Source organism: Alligator mississippiensis, chromosome 3 (assembly GCF_030867095.1).
Source record: "Alligator mississippiensis isolate rAllMis1 chromosome 3, rAllMis1, whole genome shotgun sequence".
Lineage (NCBI taxonomy): Eukaryota > Metazoa > Chordata > Crocodylia > Alligatoridae > Alligator > Alligator mississippiensis.
The window spans coordinates 143,833,491-143,857,536 of NC_081826.1; the positions used below are offsets into that span (position 1 = coordinate 143,833,491).

Consider the following 24,046-nt stretch of genomic DNA (forward strand, 5'->3'; position numbering starts at 1 on the left):
AGAAGGTGAAAAAAACTGTTCAGAACTGAGCACCGTATTGTGCGATTGTCAAATATGAGAAAGATGAAGCTTGACTTATCAGGATAGGTGATATTAAGACAGTCATAAGAAGAGTGACTATATTTAGTGAAGGTGAATTTCAGCAGCAGCTTGTAAGTGTTACATAGCTGGATAGTGTATAAGCCTCTGAAATCATGTGTACCATACTGGTGAAACAATTCACATACATTTTTACAAAAAGATTTCACAAATTCTATCCAGAAGCAGCTCCTTTATCTGTTACTCTTTGGAAAATGATGTGCTATTAAATTATAGAGATGGTGGTATAAATAAATTTTACTTTTCCATTTAACTCAAGCTTGTAGCCTCCAGGTTTTATGAAACAGTAACTCTTCAGTTAATCTCAGTATTTTTGTATAGTTCTAAAAAACAGTTTATGAGTCTTTCCATCAATTTCTACAACGTGTCTTGTGTTTGCAGTTTATGCTATAGTTTCACTGGCTGTGTGTTAATTAGTGGGGAAGGCCATGATAACAAAGCTAAAATTTTATATTGAAGCCTGAATCAAAATTCTGGTTGTGTATGTTTTGGGAAAAAGTTGATGTCTATATAATTTGAAGGAAATAAAGGTAAAAAATTGTTTCCATGTTCTGGCAGTTTCTGCTTAGTTCAGGGAGGATTAAGTTGAATCAAACTCAAGCCCTTTTCCCTAGCAGGAGGAGAATACTCTGCTCTGTAGCCTCATTTTTACTAATCTGGAGCTGCTCTGTGATCTTTGATCATGCCAAGCCTTACAGATGGAAAAGTTCTACTTTAAAATTCCCAATTTGTTTATAAGTGTCAATAAAGTTCTTTTAAAGTGTCAAAAGCGATTGCTCTGTTTGTAGTTTTATGACAAACTATTACAATAACAGTGTCTCCAAGCAGAAATGGGTCTAAAGAAACAAGCAGCTAACTCCTCCCCTTTATTCCTCTACACACAGCATACTGGTACACACACATATACACGCTTGACCCTATTTCTTTGTAAGAATTGTATTAATGTATTCATACTTTGGGAATACAAAAGAAGCATGCACACTGAGCACTCTATTCTTTCAAGAAATGCTTTCAAAATGCATATACTCCCCCCCAAATTATGATAGAAGATGGGTCATAATAACTGATGTAATAGGCAAGAAGGGAGAATGGAGCACAATTCCCTAAACTCGATAAAGTAAGCAATTACTCTTGTTATCTGAATGGCTCTGTCAGTGGAGAAGTTGTCTGTGTCATAACAGAATCTAACAAAGCCTGTTGCCTTTAAGCATCAAAGGCTTTGGCCTTATTATCTTTCTAAGATGTGCATGTATAATAAGCTTCCCCAACAAATGGAGAGGAAGTGTCTCTGGCAAAATATAAAATGGTGATAAACTATGTCCAAATGATTAATTCACAGAAATTCTCCATCACACCGCAACGACATATGCCCGTCTCTTCTGTTATGCCCTTGGAGATTTTCATACTAAACGTATGTGCATATTTTTCATGGCCACTGATATTAGAATTGCAGCCTGCTCCCATGCAGAACATAAAATACTTCAAACTGCATAATGCTGACTAAATTATAAGTTCTCCAGTGGCCCGAGGTAGCAAGGGCCATAATAATGAGTGTGCTTAAGTGGTTTGTGTAGATTTTTCCCCTTTAATTTTAATGCCCTGACTTGCTGCCTTTTTTAAGCTAGGAATTGTCTCATACAATCATAACAACAGTGTAGTGCCAGGGAAATAGAAACCACATACTGCTTTGAAAAAACAGGATGCAGAGTAGGAGCTGCAGCCATCTAGCACTACAATGGCCAATTCAGCCTTGTCGGTCAAATGGAATAGAAAAACTCTTTGGTGTCTTTGGGCATATTTGTAATAAGTCTAATTGAACTGTTTCATATGTCAAGACAATATAGACTATTTTAATAGGATACAATATCAGCACCCTTTCAATTGAATTCATATGGTGCATGCAATTAACAAACAAACAAATGTCCTTTAATTACAATTATAATGAACCCAGGTAAATGAGGCCCTGCCAAACAATCCCAATGAATTAAATTCCTGACATTACATTGGCTGATTTGGCAAGATTTTAAACACTCTTGTTTTTACTCCAAAGACAAAGAGGTGGAAGTACTTACACTCCAGCAATGTTCAGCTGCCTGATAAATGAAAAACCATTCACAAACCATGCTAGTAAGTGTTGATGTTTATAGTTACAAAGATGAAAAAGGCCTGGTCTTTTGCTTCTACCAACTTTTCCTTCCCCTAACTCAGGGCAGCCCGGGTGGCCAGCACTGGCAGGACAGCTGAAAATATAGCAGCGGAGAAACAGGGGGTGCTGGAACTACTGGTGTTATAAGCAAGGATCCTCGTTTTCCCTGAAAAAAAATCACAAATTCTCTAATTAGAAACCCAAAATCTATTAATAAAATGAAAAGCCACTATATATACAGGTAAGAGTTGAATACAATGTTTTCTTGATATATTTACAAATTTCAAGCAATTTGGAAGCCTACTAGTGCCTCAGTCACTATAATAAAGTACATTCTAAATACCTATAAATGTTGGCATTTGATTTTGGGTTTTTTATCATGGAAAATCAGAGCTCACCTTTAGTTCACAGAACACAGGTCCAGGCCCCTCACTCCCCTCACCCCCAAATCTGTGCATGGGCCAGGTGCAGGTGGAGGCTTCGGGCTCCCTTCCCTGCTGCTCTCCCCCCAGGGCCTCCACAGCTCAGCAAGTACAACCTGGCACTACAGGCCAGAGCAGGGCTGCACAGGGAAGCTCTTTGCCTCTGTGATCTCCACACTGCCCTGGCAAGGCACCCCCTGCCCACATGGCAAAAGTAAGGGAGCGTGCACAGCCATGGGAGCTGGCCCTCCCAAGCTGCCTGCAGCCCCATCCCATTCCCACCAGGGCCCTGCAGCTGCACATTCCAGCCCCGGACCCCTCAGCTGGGCAACAGCCCCAGCCCTGCCTAACTCACTCCCTCTTTCCCTGTGGTGGCCTCCCCTGCTCCACCCCACTTACCTGCAGGAGCTGCTGTCCAGGCTGCCTGGTGGCTATGTGCATGTGCATGGACATGGCATCCCCTGCCTGCCTGCCCTCCTCCTGCTCCCTCCAGCCCCTTGCAGCCTGGAACTCTGCCAGGCTGCAGAGAGCTCTTTGCAAAAATGTAAAATATGTGGGTTTCTCCATTAAAATGAAAAATGTGCATTTTCCTTGGGTAAAGGGGAAAATCCACATTTTTCTCCAGTTTTCTGTGGGAAATAGAAAACCTGGATCCCTGGTAATAAGGGATGAGGGATGAGGACTCCTGATGAAGTTCTCTCTTGTTAGTGCTCCTCTGCCCCGCTTGCTGTTTAAGGCCTCCTTCAGTCATATGCTCCTCCAGGCCAGGTCCTCTGTCTCCAATCTGCTCTTGAAATGGGAATTCCTACTTAAGCCAGCTAAGACAGTGAGTGGGTAGGAAGAAAAATGAATTGGGAGGTGATGGAGATAAGGTTCTGCACAGTGGTAGGCATCACAAAAATGGCAGGCTAGGAGTGTCAGGTCACAATAAATAGGACCTGCATTTGCAATTTCAAGCCCTTGCCCTAAATTGTGATCTGTTCCACTTCTCTGTCTCCTCCTGTCTTCTCTCCCATTGTAAATGAGGGTAGCTCAGGCATCTCTTGTTCCTGAGTCTGATGCTCTACAGTTTTGCATTATATTAAGTCACTGTCACCTCTACAAAGTGAGACAGTGAGTATGTTAAAACCATTTTGGAGACACCTGTCTAGGAATTGAGATCCGTAGTATCATTGCATTTTCCTTCTATTTTAATTTTGCATTCTGTTCAGTTTTGCATGCAGAATGCCAATGTCCATCTTATCTGTCCTTGTGTCTGAAATATTCTGAGGTATTTCCACGGTATTGTTCATTTTGCTGTTCTTATAACAGACACTCCTGGAGGCCCTCATGAAGAACGGAATCCAGTTGTACTCAGCTCCGCACATTCACCTAGCAAGGGAACATCACTCTTCGGCCCTGTGATTAAGGCATTTGCCTTCGAGAATTGGGGAGAAGTCCTGGGTGAAAACTGCTGTTATAAAGGCCACTCATTCACTGGGCAAAATGTGAACACTGTGGCCACCAGGAGACAGAGTTGTGACCCCTTCTGCTCCCTCTCTCTGACCCAAGGCCCACATCCAGATGGGCAGGGGCATGTCCTTGCAGCTGCACAAATAGTAGCAGCACAAATCTGTTACACTACTTTGTGCTGCAACACATGCCCCTGCCCATGTGCTTTGGTGAGGAATAAATTGTCCCAATTCAGACAAACTGCTTTATCCCCACTCCTCCCAGCTCCCAGCATGCTGGAGCAGACAGGGCACACAAATCAACTAGCCAGCAGTCAGAGCATCTACCCAGAGCACTAAGCCTCCATTTGTTGCATGCACCATGCCGCTTTTACTATAGCACACACCTTCCTAATTTTTTTGCTATCGGGAAATCCCAGTAATAAATTATGCCCCCGCACTGCAGATTTGCAGTGCAGGGCATGCTTTAACATTGTGGGCATGCAATTTGTGGCACTGCAAAGAGATTTGCAGCGCCACAAATTGCATGTGCCTGTATGTCTGGATGCAGTCAATGAGGCTTTCTTTTCTATACAGTGGCTGGAGGGTAAAGAATACCCCAACCCAGAACATCCTGTAAGCCAGTAGTTCTCAGCCTCATTTAATTAAAGGCCTCCCTCAATGGACTCAAGGCAGCCCTCAGAAAATGCTAGTTTTTAGTTTTCACTCATTTTTTGGCTACAGAAAAATAACAGAGCAATTCTTCTGTTGCAAAAACTCAGAAAGACCACAACAGGTCATAATGTATTTTAACACCAGGGATTTCCATTTGAAATATCTGGGTTTATCTTATGAATCGTGTTTGCATAACTAACAGTGCTAAGATAGCATGGCGTCTGCAGTGCACTTGGAAGGATCTCAAGGCACCCCAGGGTGCTATGGCAAGCTGGTTGAGAATTGTTGCTGTAAACTGTGGTTAAAGCAATTTTCTAGGAGGTAGGACATATAGGTTTGAAGCCCCTCAGACTAAAAGGAGGACTGAGCCTTCCTGCATGTCATCTGGGGCCACTGAGAAACTGTAAAAATATGAGTGGGCACCATCACTCCCTCTGGTGGATGTGTTGAAGAGCAAAAAGTGAGTCCTGATCCATTTTGAAACGAATAAGATAGGCACCAAAAGAGGGCTCCAGGCTGTGGATCCAGATAAGCTTCAGGTTGTTATGCTCTCAAGGGAGTCCAGAATTCAGACATACATATGTCCCCGGAGTTTCTCTATCAGCTGGCTCCAGGTGTCCCCCCTTGTGTGGGGGACCAACCCCTTGTGTGGGGGCCATCGCCCTGTGGGAGGGCAACAAAATATGTATTCATGAAGCATGTATTTAGAGTTCACTTTATTCTTATAAGAGACTTGCTTTAACACTGTAGATATATCAATAAAACATTGTCCAACTGACCGCTGTATCTGTCTCACTCTCTCTGTCTTTATAGTGGTCTTTTGTTTTACTTGTGGAGGAACATGGATTTGGCGGTATTTTAGAAAGTGATTTGGAGATTTTTTTTTATCAGGGATTTTTCAGTTTTCCAACAGGGAACACCAGAATTCCTGCCAGGGAGGCCAGTGGCAGGACCCTGCCTGCTCAGAGCTGGCACCTTGGACCCATCTGGCTGTGGCTGACCTCCTGGCCAAATGGGGCCAGGAGGACATGCTCTGACAGTTCAAAGCAGGCCAATACACTGGGGTGATAGCCCAGATGGCTGGGCAGGGGGCACAAATGGCAGTAGTGCCACACAAAGGCCAGCCCTGCAACCGCAGCCAACTGATAGCTGGCCCAGAGGGGCAGATGCCTCTACTGGCTCTGCAGTCCCCATCCGGGTCTGGCAGGTCCACAGCAGGTCACAGCCAGGCCGCAGCCCCCACAGCCAGACTACTGCAGTGGGTAGAGGGTGCAGGGAATTCTCCGGGCTGCTTCAGCAGTCCAGCTGGCACAAGGGGTAGTGTCCATAGGTACCAATTGGCTGGGCCCCAGAAGCTCCTGAGAGCTAGTAGTCCTGAGCTACTTGCCAGGGCGGGTTTTTATACTGCAGGGGACAGCACAGGTGCTGGCCCCAGGCTCTAGCTCCCCCTGGCTGAAGATCCGGGAGGAACCAGGCAGGGTTATTTTGCCCCTAGTGGCACAATTTGCTCCACAACAAAGTGCATATCTGAGCATGTGCACTGAGGCAAAAAGCCCCAGCTCAAATTTGCACCGCTTCTATTTGAGCTTCTGCTTACATATGTGGATGCGCCCATGAAAGCTTATGCATCTCTGATTCATTTAGACATATGTGTGCACACAGGCATGTGTGTGAACATGGCCTCAGGAAGTGTGCACTCATGAAGTGAAGAGACAGATGGAGAAAAAAACCATAGGAAGAAGCTGTCAGCTGGGCAGGACTTGTCTACTACCATGGAAAGAAAAGGATTCTCTATGCTTAGACCACATACATCTTTGTTCTCCCACACCTTTCCATCACAGTGTTTCAGTTCTCTATCAAATAATTGCAAAATAATTCAGACAACAGAAATAAGCACCCAAAATGTTAGATTTTATGGACCCTAATTCGGTTAGATTATTTTAGTCATGCATATATACATACACATACACACACACACGTGTGTGCGCATGTGTGTGCGCGTGCATGCGCACACGCACACATGCGCACAGGCATTTATTCATTGTTACTTGTCTATCAATATAACCCAGAAGTTAGGAGCAAGGCAGAAGCTGAGTTACCTATTGATTTAAATTGGAGTTAGCTGCAAAAGCACTTCTGGAAATCTACCCAGATATATATCTATCTGCATATTTAGGTGGCTCATAACCTTAAAACCCTGGCCCTGAGTACATACAGTCTCAAAAACTGTAGGGACTACAGGTGTATTTTTTTGCAATTGTTCTCTTTCTTGTAATACAGTTACATTAATTAAAAGAAATGAAACAGTTGAATATCCATACACTTACTGTCAATACTAAATAGAGCCTTTATTCTGATACATCTAAAGGTCAAACATATATAATACAGATGACACCAATTTTAAATCATATTACAGTGACAGTGAGGACCCTAGAATAATTTCATTCAGATGTGTGCCAAAAAAGCAACCACTTTGCTCCAAGCTCCTTCTTTGTCTTTTTCTCTAGTGTAATTGTCCCAGATTTTAAAGGCTCTGAGCAGCTACTCTTTAATACTGTAGGATTACCTTCCTCTGCAATGCTTGAGGGTATTCCAAACCTTGAAGGTACTGTAGCACTAGAGTCTTCTAACATCCAAAGGTGCTTCATTCATTCCAAGTGGACAGCTCATCTTCAAAGTGGCCTTTGGAGGAAAGTGCCAATTTTGATTCGTATTCTTATTCACAGAGCACTGAGCTGAGACCTCATCTGTAGCTTCAGGCACAGATTTTAACTTAAAACTAAAATAAATAAATTTAAAAAAAAAAGAATAGCCCAGTCCATTGATGGATGGAATGAAGCCTTCAATACACTGCACTTCTGAAGGAAGCATTCCAGTTGTTAAAGTTGCATGAATTTTTCTGTTCATCATATCAAAACTTGTCTTTCTCTGGGGATTTTCAGGAAAGACTTAAAAATAAAGGAGTGTTTTGTGAAGTCTAATTTACAGAACATTATGTAAAATAGTCAAGTTGCTTCGCATTTTTTAAGAGCAGGTAACACTTCTTTTTTTTATATTTAGCCTTAAAAGTAGAATATCTATATCACCTTCCCCAGTAAAACAACATCAGTTATCTCTTGGGCACACAAGCAAATCTTGTCAAGATCTATTGCAGAGTTCTAAGTGTCATTTTTAGGATGAAAGATTCTTACAGAAATGTTTTGCAACCAAACTTCCATGAGTTGATTGATGTTTGAGGTCTCCTACTGTGAGTAATGCACTGTAGTTCGTTCAAATTAGTTTACAAGACTTCTTATTCAGCTCATTAAAAGCACACATACAGGATGCTAATGATTTATAGAAGGGGAATCTTACATATCTGCTTTGAACACACCTTTACATGCCCCTAGCCCTTCAGATATTATATAGGTGGTGAAAGGTTCAGTTTAGAGAAGGATAAATTAGCAGTTTAAAGAGACAGGTATGAAATACCTGAGGTGTGTAGTTTGCTTTGCAATTATTTTTCAAGTAAAATATGGGCAGGGCCTTTTAATCCTATTAAATTGCAATGGGTTGCAATTAACACCATGAACCTCTTTACAGGCTACCAGTTGTTTTCACATAGGCCAATATTGTAGCTTCCAATCAGTTTCACATATGCCATTGAAAAGCCATCGGATTGCAGTAAATTCCAATATTACAACCATGACCAGAATTGGATACAACATACTAGGAGTGACCACACTGTTATATGAATAAGTATGTTGCGTATCATGTGCTTAGATCATCCAGTTCCTGTAATTTAAAATAAATTGTGGAATTACATTTGCAAAGCCCTTTTTTTATCTGTGCTTGAATTTGCAGAAGTTGGAGACCATTCATAGCAGGATGTTTAGGACAGAATATTATTTGTATCCATACATTCTTTAAGCACCAGGGAAACAATGTGTAGTGAAGGCCAGTCCCACAAATGTTCTTCAGTGGGGCAGGGCTCTGGGTTGCACTGCTTCACATTTAGGCTCATTGTTGCCTACCACAGGGATCAGCAACCTACAGCCTATGGGCTACTTCCAGCTCACAGAGGCTTTGGGGCTGGCCCGCACAGTGGGGAACTTCAGTGGCATTTAGTGGTGGCAGGCTTTGCCTGCACTGTACCACAGCTGGGCAGTGAGGATCTTGGCCTATGCCCTAGCCTATGCTGTTCAGTGGTCAGATGTCAGGAAAAAGCAGCGGTGGTGGCAGCCAGGTACAAGCACCAGCCCCAGAGGTGGATCAGGGGCAGAGGCGGGGCATGCAGTGGAGCAGTTGCACCCCGCCCCCTGTGATTCTTGCTCTACCCAAACTTTAAAACCAACTACCTGAGACAGGCAGCAGCATTTCTATCCAGATAGCACTGAAGGAGTCAATTGACTTCATGGTTCATTATCATCTCCCTGATTCTTGCTAATTTCTCTCCACTCCACAGGCGTTAATGACCTTCTATCATTTTTAGTGGTCACGATGTTTCACTATTCAAACTAGCCTTTTTTATGGCAATGTTGTTGTCTGTTAGCCATTCCTGGTAATGTCTCTCTTCTGTTTACTGTCCTGAAGAGTGTTTTTAGCTCTAGCTAAAAACCTTAACCTGGGTGTGGTAATATTAACTCAGGTGCAGAAATGACTAACAGTGAAGTATTGGAGGCACTATCCAGATGCTCAAAAAGGATAGATTTTGTTTCAGGAATCTGAATAAGAGCCATACATTTAACTATAATGACCACAGGACTAATGACATAATATCTTTTGACTATTTTTGTCTTGTTTGTTGTGTTCTTTTAAACCTTTATGTATACTCTAGCAAATCAGTACACATTCCAATACTTATATTTGTTTTTTCTTTAATCATACAATATGCGTTGTTTAATTCTGCACTCCCCTTTCAAAATGCTAGATCTGCCCAGGCCATCCAACCTCAGACCTCAGCTGGGTCATTCAGGCCCACCACTGGAAAACATGGGTGACCACCAGCCTAATAGAATCTGTGGCCCAGCTGCGAGGAGAATGAAGCATTAAGAAATCAAATCCATAAAAGCCAGCAGGCTTTGATTACCTAAACTGACACTGTGGGAAAGGATGAGAAAAGAGGCAGTAAATGCCCTACCCTTCTCAGGTAGGCAGACACCTCATGCTGCTCAGATTTACAGCCATAGTCTCTCCTCTGGGTTAGATGATTAGGCCAAATAGATCCTTTCTCACATAGAACACAGGAGGCACGTCCACACATGCAGGCATGTGCGCTTGCAGCAGCTCAAATAGAAGCAGTGCAAATTTGAGCCAGGCTTTTTGCTTCAGCTCACATGCCCAGACATGCACTTTGGTGTGGGGCAAATTGTGCCACTTAGGGCAATAACCTTACCTGGCTGCTCCCGGATCTGTAGCCAGGGCGAGCTAGACTATAGCCCCAGCAGTATAAAAAGCTGCCCTGACAAGTAGCTCAGGAGCTTCTGGGGCCCTATCAATTGGTACGTGTGGACACTACCCCTTGTGCCAGCTGGACTGCTGAAGCAGCCCTGAGAGTTCCCTGCACCCTCTACCCACTGCAGCAGTCTGGCAGTGGAGTCTGCTGCCTGGCTGTGACTTGCTACCATCTGTGACAGCATGTGGCCCCAAGGCTGCACTCCTGCCAGACCCAGATGGGGACAGCATGGTCATTAGAGGCATCTGCACCTCTGGACCAGCTGCCAGTGGGCTTTGGCTGCACACTTGGATTTTGTGCGGCACTACTGCCATGTGTGCCACCACCTGGCCATCTGGGCAGCTATCACTTGGAAGACGTTCCCATGTGGTGGCCTGCTTTGAACTGTCAAAGTATGACCTCCTGGCCCTAAGTGGCCAAGAGGTCAGCCAACTCCAGCTGGGCCCTGGGTGCCAGCTCTGAGCAGGCTCTTCTGCCTGGGTCCTGCCACTTGCCTCCATAGCAGGAATTCTGGTGTTCCCTATTTAAAAACTACAAAACCCCTGCTAAAAAATCCCAAAGTCACTCTTTAAAATACCTCAAAATCAGTGTTCTTCCACAAGTAAAACAAAAGACCTCTCTTGCTCTCTTTCTCTGTCTAGACAGAAAGAGAGAGAGAGATCAAATCAGTTGGGCAATGTTTTATTGATATATTAACAATTTTAAAGCAATTTGAAAGACTACTAACCATCATAATAAAAAAAATTCTAAATATCTATAGTTTGGCACTGACTTTTGGGGTTTTTTTGTCATAGAAAAATCAGATCTGCCCCTACCCCCTTTGCTCACCAGGATGTGCAGCATTGAGCAGCACTGATATGCCAGTGCCCTGCCCCTGTCCTTGCCCCTCACTCTCAACCCACAGCCTGCATCCTGCCCCAGTCCCCTCATTCCTGACTCACAGGGCTGGGTATGCAGATGAGGAGTTTGTGGGGGTGGCTTGGGGGTGTGGGGTTTGTGGGTGGATTGTGGGGGGTCTGTGGGGGTGGGGGTGGACATATAGGGGGTGGGGCCCCCCCCTGCACAGCTCACAGACTGCCCCCGAAGGGCCACAATCCCCCAAGGGCCCACAGCTCCCCAGCAGGGGCTACAGGTCCCCAACAGGGGCTTAAGCCCACCCACCCCCCTCAGGGTCCAGGTGCCCTCTGCCAGAGCTCCCAGACAGCTTGCGGTGCTGCTCAGCACCCTGCTGAGCCACACAGCACCCACATGATCTGACAGTGGCAGCGTAGGTGCAGGGGCAGGTTCTGCCATGAGGAGCCAAGGGCCCCCAACGGCTGCTGCTACAGTTGATGAGTGTAGATTTTGGGGGTTTTTTGAGTGCCAGGATGCTGGGGCCAGGCAGGGCAATGATTGGGGCTGGGACTGGGTGGGGGAACAATCAACAGGGCTGGGGGAGCAAGTGGGGGATGGGGATGGAGATGGGGATGGGGATGGGACTGGGCAGGGCAGGGCAGTGATCGGGGGTTGGGACTGAGTGGGGGAATGATTGAGGGGGCTGGGGGAGCGCTTGGGGGCTGGAACCGGGCAGGAAAATGATCAGGAGGGCTGGGGGAGCAAGCGAGGGATAGGTTCAGATGGGGCAGCGATCTTGGGAGCTGGGGGAGCGAGCAGGGACTGGGGCCGGGTGGGGGTCCCCCATGGTCCCCTCCCCCTCCTCCAACCCTGCCACCCCCTACTTACACTGCATGGAGCCCAGGTCCAGGTCCTTGCAGCTGCTTCAGCACTGGGGCAAGGGTCAGTCATAAAGATGCTCTGGCTGGTTACCAAAGTGCCCCTGTGGAGGACCCGAGCATCCAGTTGCTTTAGGGCATGGTCTGGGACTGTGCCTTGCCCCACTGTTTTGCGGTGTGGTTTTTTTTACCCCTGTCTATCCAGGGGTCTATTTTTGCCCCCACACTGCAAATTTTCAGTGTGGGGAACATTTTTTTGTTCCTGCATGTGCAGTTTGCAAAGTGGTTTGAGACACTGCAAGAGACATGTGTACACTCATTTGGACGCACTCAGATAGGAGGAGAATGTGTTTCTTTCCCACACAGAACCTTTCACTAATGGCTAGTAGATGGAGCATGTGTATTGTATGTGGGAGCTGCAATGTATGCGGCTTTCAAATCCCTTGTTTGCCTGTCTTGGGGCAGGGATTTGATCCCACCTACTGCACTATCTGGGTATGTACCCTCAGTGTTGGTCTGCTGGATATATAGGTAGGTGGTACCATTTATCACTGTCTCTTCCTTTCCCACCCCCTGAGAACACCTGCTAGCAAGAGAAGTGGGAGAAAGCCTTGACTGTGAATCCTTCCAGAGCTCAGATTCTGAGCCTCTCACCACTGTCAGGATGCCCATCAGAAGAAGTGTAAGTGTTCAAGGACTGTGCTTGTGGAAATGTAGATACCTACAGAATTTAACTAGGATTTAACTAACTCCAGAACTAGACAGCACCTGGGTGGAGGTTCTGAGGATCTCAGACACAAGTAGATGTCAGACTTGGGCACTCAGCTTCTTTGTGGCTTGATATTAGTAAAAAATAAAAAATCCTTGCAATGTATACCTATGTATGTGTTGGGAAAAGATACTTGGTATTCAGGAACATCCCATGAAATGATGCTTTATGAACTCATCCAATATAATGGGATGTGACCTGCCTAGATATATCATTAATTAGAAAGTTCTATTGCAAGAGACATAACAGAAAAGTAGAAAAAAGAATAGGTTTGATTTCAAGCAAACAAGGCTTGTACAGCTAGCAGAGATGCTGCTTCATGGATTGCCTAGCAAAGTTGATCAAGATAGAGAAAGTAACCAACAGTTTCAAGCTTTAAAAAACAATGCATTAGAAAATGAGAAACTTAGTGGCTTGGCAGAAATATGTATTCCTGAAGCAAGGATCACAGTGTTAAATCCAAAATGTTTAACAAATTTTATGCTCAGCTGTTGGTCAGATAGTTAGAGTGGAGGCACCTTTACAGTGTTATAGTAACAATGGAGGTCCAAAAGTTGTTTGCAACCTTTGGTTTTTGTTCTCTTTTCTCCAGGTCTGACTCCCATACCTCAAAACAAAGCACACTAAGGGCTTATTTTCTAAGTATCTGAAGGTAACTATTCTCCTATCAAACAGCTCAAGGACTTAGCTTTGCCACCTGGGTGTGAAAGGGATAAGGCAGGAGATACCTAATGCTAACCACCACCCATCTATGCTAAGGTATTCTCAATATTCTCAGGTTATTATACTTTACTGTAAGTTGGCCATAATAAACAATGAAGCAATTCTAATACCATTCCTGTTGTGTATTACATACACTTGTTAGTTTATGTGTTTGTTAGAATCCCAGTTGATTCCTAACTGTGAAATTTATCTTTGTGACACCTACAAAAAACTTGTTTCTTTTTTTTACATTTCTGTATCCATCCTGAAGATACATGTCCCATTTGGATGCATTTTAATGTAATGCATTACATTTATTTTAGTCTGTGGCTAAAGTGTATTGCAGGGAAGCTGGAGACACAAGTTAGAACTATCTCAGGCTGAAGTGGGAGCCTGGAACCTGAGGGCATTTTTACACATAGAAGCACCCAGCGCAGCATCACTTCCAGTTGTATAAGTGGTGAAATGTACGTCAGTGCTGAGAAAATGGCAGCAGTGCACTTTTGAACATATAGAAGATGCCTTAGTTCAAAAGCACACCACTGCTATTTTCTGCACGTTGATGTGCATTTTGCCATTTATACAACTGCACACGGTACAGTGCAGTGCGTGTCAGCTCACATGCGGAGCAGACTCGATTAATTGATTGAGTCTGCTCCAAAGCAGCGGATCTTCAGTGCATCACAGGACAAAAAGGTATGTGTATAAATGCCCTAAGTCTGTGGCTATGTGCCCTAACTATTACACTATTGAGCTACAAGGCGGAAGCATCCTTCATTTTGCTTCTGGTACATAATTGTGTCTTTGGGCAATCCTGTTCTGCCACAGACGGAAATAGAATCAAAATTGTGCATATGGGCCAAAAGCTGCAGTAAACATGGCTGTGTGAGCACCACTTTGGTGTATAAAGGAGGGAAACAATTTAGCCCATCATCTCAACTCTGATTATTTTAGCCAGTGAGAATTGCTAATCATCTCATCTCAACTCTGATTATTTCAGCATAAGACTTGCTAAACATATATAGGACCAGAACATTTTACACCTGTTAGGTATCCAAGCAGACCTAAGCATCTAAGTGTGATCCTATTCCTGCTAAAGCCCTGTGATAAAGTTAATTCACCTGCTTTTGTAACAACTTGATCACCTTAGCTTAAAGTACAAGTCACAAAAAGTCAGAAGCAGCAAAAGGACTTGTCCACCTTTTATATTAATTGTTTTTCAGGAACTGGCACAGGGTGGAGTAGGATCACACCTGGTATCTTTAAGGTAGAATATGACCGGGCCCATTGGATTTAACCCTAATGGGATCCTGGCTTCAGGAACACAGATTTTTGCTAAGCTGCCAAGTGTCTCATTTTCCTTATAATTTTTTCAAGCTCTAAGCAGTTGGTTGCTTGCTGTCTTTCTGTGCTCTGGTAGGCAATCTATGGAGCAGCATCTCCACCAGCTGTCCAGGCCTTGCTTTGCTTGCTCCATGCCTGGAAGAGATGCTTCTGATAGGTATAAGCAATAAGAATCACCTACTCCCAGAACTCTGTATAGTTGCTGCTATAAAACATTAAAAATGTTGGTAGTATGGTATTGCTTTGTTTTCCTATTTTAATCTATTGTTGTAGACTAGTCAAAAAATGCTTCGGATGACACAGTGTTTCCAATCCCTTTAATTCCTAAAGTATTTAAATAGTACACTTCTATGGGGACTCTTCATGATGCTGTTTCTTCGCCTTTTTTAATGGGTGGTTATAATTTCCCCATTGTGGACCTGAAATCTGACTCATTCTTTCCTCTGTTTTACTATGATGTCTACTGCAAAAAACCTTGCTAATTATTGTTGTATTCAGGCAGGTCACATTCCATTATATTGGACAACTCCCTAAAATAACTTGAAAAGAAATAAGACCACGTGAAGAATCATCTTGGGTGAAATAATCTTAAATAGACTGGATATTTTCAAAACTGCATTTGAATGAGAAGATAGGTATAGTGACTTCGGTACCATTTTATGTGACTTCAGTCAACAGATACACATTTCTCAGGAGCAATAAGCAGTCTACTTTCTTCTTTTTTCTCTTACTGAATGCAATATAAAGTAGCAACATTATATTTTGAAGTCCATGTGTAGTTAGCAGTAGAGAAACACTTCTCAAGAAATAGGTTGCTCTTGATGAGCAATATTGTTTCCATATATACCAGTTACTATAAACCAATATGAGAATTTTTGCCTAAAATATAGATACACCTATACCCTTTTGAACAAAACAAGTTATCTTCAATGTTTACATAGAGCAAAGAATGTCCTGTTAATTTTGTTAAAAACCTCATTCCAAAGACTTGCTTTCTGTGGTTGCAAGGTATTTATCTACCACAGGAGAATGAGGAAATTATTCAACTCTGCTGGTTTTTGTGCTTTTGATTCTAGGTAGATGGGGTGGATACAACCTGAAACCTGTACAATTCCACTTCCTATGAGATTCCTATTCCTTACCTACCACAGTAACTATTAATCAAAAAGAGCAGAATAGGGTAGGCACTATAGCAATCTTTGTTTGTATTTAAAGTTATGTTTATCATTCACTCTGCCCATATTTTATGGGTATTTTTCTCCTGCACCCAGACAGAAGGAAGGTTAGATCCAAACATCTATTTTAAAATGTGTTAGATAAGTTCATCTAGTTTCCCAAATAGCTGTCAACGTGTCAATTCTTATACAATTCTTATACAGTAACTGAGCTAAATGAGAGAACTACTGACAAAGTATTCAAACAGTGTGGCTTTAAGTAGTTATGTCAATGTAGATATTCTTATCAGGAACACCCTAAAAATAAACTTATAAACAGGCTGAAAGACTGAGGGATTACATTCTACTACCTTTTCTTTTAAACTAAAATGATCTTTTTGTTGTATTTACAGTGCAACAAAGAATAGTATTAATTCTCTCATCCTAATTCCTGCAGTGATACTGACTGTGACTGGAAAGATGTGATGACCACAAATGGTGAATATGTGTACCGCTTCTACACAGGACACACAAGATGTGAAAAGCATCCACATTCAAGGCTCAAAGTCACTTTTTAAAATAATCCCTAATTATGAGGATACCCCAGGATTACAGAGAATGTAGTCTTCACAAACTATTTACTGTCACACCAATCTATTAAAATATTTATGCACATGCTTCACATTAAGTATAGAAGAAGCCTTGTTAAAGTCAATGGCACTACTCACATTCTTAAAGCACAAATGCAAGTGCTATCCTGGATTGAAACCTCTATTGTTATAATCTCCTTTCACAAATTCAGCATGCAAGTACACACTCTCATTCAAGGTGAGCTGTGAAAAACAATCCGTTAAAATATTCTTACAGGAAACAAAGGAGACTGATGCTAGTTACTTTTACACTTATACTGGAGATGGACAACCTTTCCACACATCAACCCCCACCCGAACCTGATGCAATTCTTATTTATTATTGAGGCCACTTTCTGATTGAGTTGATGATATCACTGAAAAAAAACCTATTAGCATACTAGATACTGCCTTACTTCCAAAATTTAGGTCCGAGTGCCCCCTCCTGGTGGATCTAAGTTGTAAAAACATTTTAAAGAGAAATGGTTAAAAAGAGTGTATGTGTGCATGTGTGTGCGCACATACTGCATACATGTATACATGTGTGGTGGGGTAAGGACCCTGGATATGAATCTTAATCTCCAATAAGTACTTCAAGCATCATAGTAATTTCACATCATCTTTAATGACCATCATCATGGACTGCGCAGTATTTTGTCACTTTTGCTAAAAGAATGTCAATTTCTTTTTCAATAGTTATGAGTAATTCAAAATGTTGCCCCAAAGTATGAGGGACCCAGGATACAATGATCAAAAGATCAAACCAGACTGTAAATTTGGGAAACTAAATATAAACAGGTTCTTTAATGCACAATTTACAATTATGACCAGATTTATCCATAACCCCTCTCTCCCTAAAGTACTTTATAAATTAATGCTGACCGTCACTTTATTTTTTCCTTTACTCTGAGCTGACACATGGCAACTATTTAGCAGTACACAGCAACCCTATGTAATAATACCTTGCTCCGACTGCTAGGAGGCTTATCTTCTGCTGCAGTGAGACTGGTGCGACAGACATCTGAAACAGCAGTGGTTGCCTGCCAAGAGCTAAAAATGGGTCTGTTAGCAGCTGTGGATTCTGGTGTCCTGTGGCTGGTTATCTAGATCAGATAGTGAGGCGGGTCACATCTGTCCGCAATATACAGTCTGGTACTTTTTGTGATTGATATCAGGATTTGGGCCATTACTTGTTGCAACTTTTCCATATAGGCAATGATTACTAAACTGTCAGGGTCAGAGGAAAAGGGGTTGAGTATATTAGCTGGGCATGCTTCTGAATGTCACATCACATGGGACTTTGGGTTGTGATACTGGTTCTGCTCCAACCTCAGACTATGAAAGAAGAGTGTATGTTGGTGGCAGCTTAGTGTTAATGTTTTCTGGGACTTCTTGCTGACAGCTACTGTCCTTCTACATACAAAAGTAGAATAGAGATTGGGATATGCAGTATCAACCTGCCTGTTACAGACAAGAAATGGAGGCAAAGACATTAACTTATTTTCCCAATATCACACAACAGGTCAGTAGCAGAGCTAGGGACAGAACTCAGACCCCATTCCTTCCAGTCACATATTCATTGCAAAGCTGCTCCTAGATGCATGTGCAGTCACAGGGAGCAAGAACATACTTTTCCATGTGTGTCTGGTGAGACAATGGAAATTTATTTCAGAGTTCCTATTGCAGTTACATGGGGCCAGATTTTATTCCATCTATTGGGCATCTAACAGGGCAGACAGAAGTGCAGCTCCTTGCTGTCACTGAGAACGCTTTGCAGGAAGTGTTCTGAGTTTCACTGATCCCCTGAAACAAACAGAAGTTCACTGCTGGTTCCAGGGGGAGAGTAATCTAGTTGCCGGCTGCCAGCCTGCAGCCAGTTTTTGCTAGCAACGTCCCCTCCTCCTTGTGAGGCTGCAAAGTTTTCAGAATGGGAGGGGGGAAGGGAGCAGAGGGAGCTCCTTCTAGGGGTTCCCCAGCCAGTGCTGGAGGGTGGAGTGGGTAAATTGGAGCCTCCCCACCTTGGGGAGGGCTCCAATACACCTGCCCACCCTCCAGCAGGGTCTGAAAAACAGCCAAACCAAACTCACTCCATTCCCTTTTCTGACTCCTATTTGGAAAACAGCTCAAGGCTGGCAGGTAGCCCAGACAGAAGTTACAGAAGATGTTCTGTTCTGAAATGTCTTCATCTGACCCCTCACGCAACAAGGGGTCATATTTTCACCCAATTAGCCATTTTATAACCTGTGTGCAGCTGTGCATTTCTGTTTGGTCATGACTATACACTGCTTTCTGTGGCCAGATTGGGCAAAAATTGTCACTTCCATCTGTGCCCTAAGTGGACTTAGGCACCTAAGTGTCATCCTATTCCACCCTGTTCAAGCCCTCAAAAACCATTAATGTATCTACTTTTGTAACACGCCATCCTCTAACCTTTAAGACTGAGTCCCACAAAAGCAGTGAAAAGTAAGGCCCACCTGCCTTTTGCGTTCCTACTATTTCAAGGACTTGAGCAGGGTGGACTAGAATTTCACTTTATGCTGAAATCCATTTATGCACCTAAAAGGTGGAATCGAATCTAGCCCATAAGCTTTACTCTACTGCAGTGATTCTCAACCAGGGTGCTAGGGCAATCTGGGATGCTGCAAAATCCTTTGAAGTGTACCCCAGGATGTGAGGAGATAAAGAGAGTTGTAATGAGATAAGCAGATAAGGGCAGACTCTTACTCTCCCTATCTGGCTGCTCCCTCCCCTCCATGGGCTGCCCTCTCTGCAAAGAGGGAAGCCCTACAATAAACTAGTTAGTTTTTGAAATGTGGAACTGTTCAGTTCACAAAAGTTATACAGGAGTACAATGACTCTGACAAGGGGTGCTCTCAGCCTTAAAAAAGTTGAGAATCACTGCTCTACTACATAGCTCTGCTCCCAGGTGCATAATAATATAATTATGCACATCATAGCTATTATAACATAGTAGGTGCACTACACTACAAATGCATATGCATTTTACAATTTTTCAAACAGAAATAAGGGGATGAAACTGTCAAAGAAATAACTTACATTGCAAGTGATAATGTTGGCAGGAAAATTAAGTAAGGGTCTTCATTAGACTAACAGGTATACATTGAATGAAGCAGAAAGAAAAATTGGTGGAGCTGGACAAAAGACTATTTTCCCTGTTAACATTTTTTAACAATTTTTCATTCTCAGTGCCTGAAATTTTGCAAAAAAAAAATTCTGAATAAAATGTTATTGTTTTGATTGGAATACAATTTGTGCTTGATTTGTACAATTATTTTTTCTCTAATTTAAAAAAAAATATTTTTTTTTAATTTTAGGTGATTGAATTTGGGGGATTTTTCCCTATTTCTCATTTTATCTTTTTCTCTTTCTCCCTATTTTACAAACTAGAGGGATAAAGGTAAGAAACTCCCTTTTTCTTCCCCCACTGAAAAAATGCATAGAAAAAGGGAAAAAATATTTAGAAGTATCTGGGGGCAAATGCTTAACTTTTTCTGCTGAAAAAGCAGAGGGAGATAAAAGTTAAATATGTTCTCTCACTTATTAACACTTCTCACACTTTTTTCATTTAAACAAGGTAACAAACATGAGTGAATGTTCTTTTCCCCAAAAAGCCTGACAACATTATCAAAGGATGTGGATGGAGTCCTTGATAGTTATCAGTTCACTGCTGCAAAATGCAGGCTCCAATCTTCCTTTCCTGGTGTAGAAACATGATGGTAGAAATCCTGCATGACAAAATGCTGTTCCCAAAGCAGGACAAGCAAGTGGGTTGTGGATTTCCATCTCATCAGCCTTTGCCAGTAGGTTGCATTGATGTGCCATGGGTACATATGGGAAATATTTAGTCAGGGCTGTAAAGAAGGGCTTTAACCATGTTATATATTCATGTGAAGCTTCTCATATGTATTAATTTCATATGTATATACATGTAGAATGGCAGGTAGATACAAAATACTGTTCCTGCCAGTGCAGAATGTCAGTAGTGATTAAACCAGTTGCCAACTTTTGTGCGTATACCACCCATCTTTGCAGTTCTGCGTGTGTTGGACAAACTGTTTTTTCTTTCTCTCTTCTTCAGTCAGAAAGGAAGATCGTTTTAATCATCTCTTTGAAAATTCTGTAAGCCCACTTATTTGGTATTCTCTCTGCAACAATCCCTTCCAGGTGATTCTTCCTAAGAGAATCAAACATTCCAGTGCTCTCTTTGTGTATATGGTTTAGATCCTTTAGGAAGGGAGAAGAACCAATATTATATGATTTACACAACCGAACATAAACCAAACGATGTGGACACTAGAATTTGTTTACATGAAAGATTTGCTGGAAAATGTTAACAGCAAACAAATGTATAAAAATCGTGACTCAGGTGTGACTACTTCACAATCAGAAAATGTAGCCAAATGGATTATTTGCTAGGAAATATCCAACAACCTCAAATCACCTGGTGGCAATAAAAACAATGTGTTGAGGTACCTGGGTAAAAAAAGTTTGCACTATACATTCTGAGTTCACACCACAACATACCCACACTGAATGATCTTCAAAAACATTTTCTCTGTTAGCCACTTTTGTAATACACAAACTTCATTCAAGATATTCTTTGTTATTCTGATCCAATAGAAATGAGGAAAAAAATATAAAACAAGGCAACTGTTAACCTTATTGTTGGATTACAGAGTCCTAGGGTCTTCCTCCAAGATTTTAACCAGAATTGGGGTAAATGCTATCTAAGCCCAAACCAAATAAGGTAAAATGTCTACAGGGAAAACAAAAGTATGTTTTTCAACTTCTATTTTCCATGATGCATTCTTCCCTTCAAAGACCAACATTTTCAAACATATAAGCAATATTGGATTTCTCATATTGGAGTGCTTAATTTGCACTGTCCTTCAAGAGGTCTGATTTTCCAATGGTCTTTTTAATATGACTCCATTTGGGCAACCAAAAATTGAAGAATCCAGAGTTAATAGTTACCTTTCAAAATCTAGGATATAACACCCCATTTTTAAATTACTGGGGTACCCACCTAGGGCTAGATTCGCATCTCTGTTACATCCACTTAAATCCAGAGCATGGGATACTATACTAACATCAAAAAAGTAACACTGGATTTATACTTATGTAAACAAGGTCAATATTTGGTTCCTTGTTTTATCACATGGTTACTATAAGGTTAAACTGAAACATTACATACTTCCAGACCTTCAAAACTAACAGCCCTTGCAAGACTGGAAAACCAGTGTGATGATAATAGAGTTATTTATGCTTCCATTAACCATTCTCTTTGGCCATCTCTCTGGATCCCTTTATGATCTTTTTTTCTCTCCATTCCATTAGTTTTTTTCCCTTGTACTTGCTTCCATTGTCTCCATTTATTCGCTTTTCTCCTCTCTTCCTTGCCATGGTCAACTGGCAGCAGAGATGACAGAAGTACCATGTACAAAGAAGTGGGTAAAGAACAAACTGGAACTGAATGAATGTGCCTTAGTCTGTTTTACTTTGCAGCCAACTCCTTGTGCAAAGTGATTTTGATCAGTAGCATAGCTATATCTGATGCTAGTGCAAGTTGAATGTCACCAATCTAGCAGTGTTTTAGGAGTGCAAATGCTTAGTGGGAGACCAAGAGTTCAAAGTCACACAGCAAGTACTTTGGGTAAAATGGAAAGTTTCGAAGCTATTTTTAATGGTTGTTTTGACTTGCTGCTTTTCTTCATTCACTTTTACGTATATGTCAAAGGTTCCATGCCACTACAAGTGCACTCCTCCTCCTAAAGGCTAGGCATGATTTGCCCTGAAGCCAATAATACATGTGCAAGATTTCAAAAAGTCTATAATTTATTTTTATCTTTTTGTATTTGTTTCGATACTACAACTAGCAAGCAGCGGGAAAATATTTGGAAACAGTTAGTGTACTACTTTGAGGAGGAAACTGCCTTCGCAATTTATTTCAGTGATTTGAACATCTAATTAGCTATTTCAAATCTGGTTTAAACATAGCCATAAGAAGTTGCTGGTTTCATAGACAAAGCCTGTTCCTTATAAATACACCTAGTACTGTCAAGAAATGGCAACTCTGAGATGACTAGTGTCAGAAACAAGCACAGAGAGTTTCAAATAAAGCTGATACCAAAAGATCTGTGTGGAAGAACCCTCATGCCCCCTTCACTCTGAAAACCAGAATTGTTCCCCTAAGAAGCTACATTATGTGTAAGGTATCTGCTGAGGCATAAAAAAACCCCCTACAGACAGCTGTTTCAGTCATTTCCAAATAATGAGGCATCTCTCTTTAAAATTTGATCTTTATTAATGTTTGAAAAGCTGTAAAAAGAAAACAAAATTCCAAATGCTTTATAAAAGCTTCTGATAAAATAACACCACACTCCTACTGCTTGGTAAGATATCATTAACCAGAGTTAGAAACTGAAGCATAGTCAAATCTCTAATTCCAGAGTAAAACAGAAGAACAAATGTTTCTTCTAGAGTTTCTTTCTTTGATGAAACTTAAGACACGACATTTTCAGCAAAGGGGCAGCACAACCTACATTTACAATTTCATATTAGCAGGACAAAAAGAAAGAATAATTGACTGAGAATAAGGCACAGAACCTTTCACCACTGGATTACTACAATAACCATAGAACAGGTCAGCAATGACAGAAAGTCTTATTAGCTGGTGGCCATCTGGCGAATCATATGAAATAAACTGTCTCTATCCAGTATGAAGTCTCTGTCCAGTTCCCAGGGACAAATGCCTGCAGCACACTAAACACAGGGTTGAATGGCTATGGAGTCATAAAATCTAGAGATGAAAAACCATCCCATTTATGCTGCATTCCTTGTGGTGCTTTTCTTAGTGCTTTGTATTAATATTAAATATCCCAACCCAGTATAATATTAAATATCCCAGCCAGTACCAATCTACTGACTGTCTCTTCTCATCCATAAAAGCACACTTGGGGCAAATCCAGACAAGTGGGAATGTGCACTTTGCAGTGTCTCAAAGGCTTTTAACATGCTGCAAAACACACATGGTGCACGTGAAAAGGTTCTCTGCACTGCATATTTGCAGCGCAGAGCCAAAATTAGATACTGCAGTACGGAGCCAAAATTAAATCCCAGTATCTAAAAATATGCTTAAAAAAAAAAGTGGGGTAGTGCACATGGCTGCAGCGTGTACCATCCAAAACCAGAACCCAGCCGACCAGAGCCACACTCCAGCTGCCAGCCAGGTTCTGCGCCTGGACTGCTGCTGCTGCAGCCCTGGTGTTGAGCCCCAGCTCAAGTCTGGGTTCGTGCCCGGTATGCAAAGGCCAATAAAGATACCAGGGGTGAAAGTATAAAGAAGATTTATTGCTAGCAATAAAAGGTGCAAGCGGAATAATTTCACATAACAAGCACCCACATTTCTAATTCTAAGCAACTTTTATACAGAGGTTTTGGACCTTCATAAACTTCCTTGTTTGCTAATTGGCTATAAAGGAGTGACGCAAGGAGTTCTTTACTGAGCAT

At 42.1% G+C, this 24,046-nt stretch overlaps 1 long non-coding RNA gene across 1 annotated transcript; it reads right to left on the reverse strand.

Annotated features, from left to right (window-relative positions):
- Positions 1-1,547: 1,547 nt before the first annotated feature.
- Positions 1,548-16,799, reverse strand: LOC132249107 (uncharacterized). The gene is made up of 3 exons (XR_009460506.1): positions 16,616-16,799; positions 11,929-12,022; positions 1,548-2,411 (listed from the first exon to the last, which is right to left on the reverse strand). It is a non-coding gene; the product is annotated as an uncharacterized LOC132249107 (long non-coding RNA).
- Positions 16,800-24,046: the final 7,247 nt, after the last annotated feature.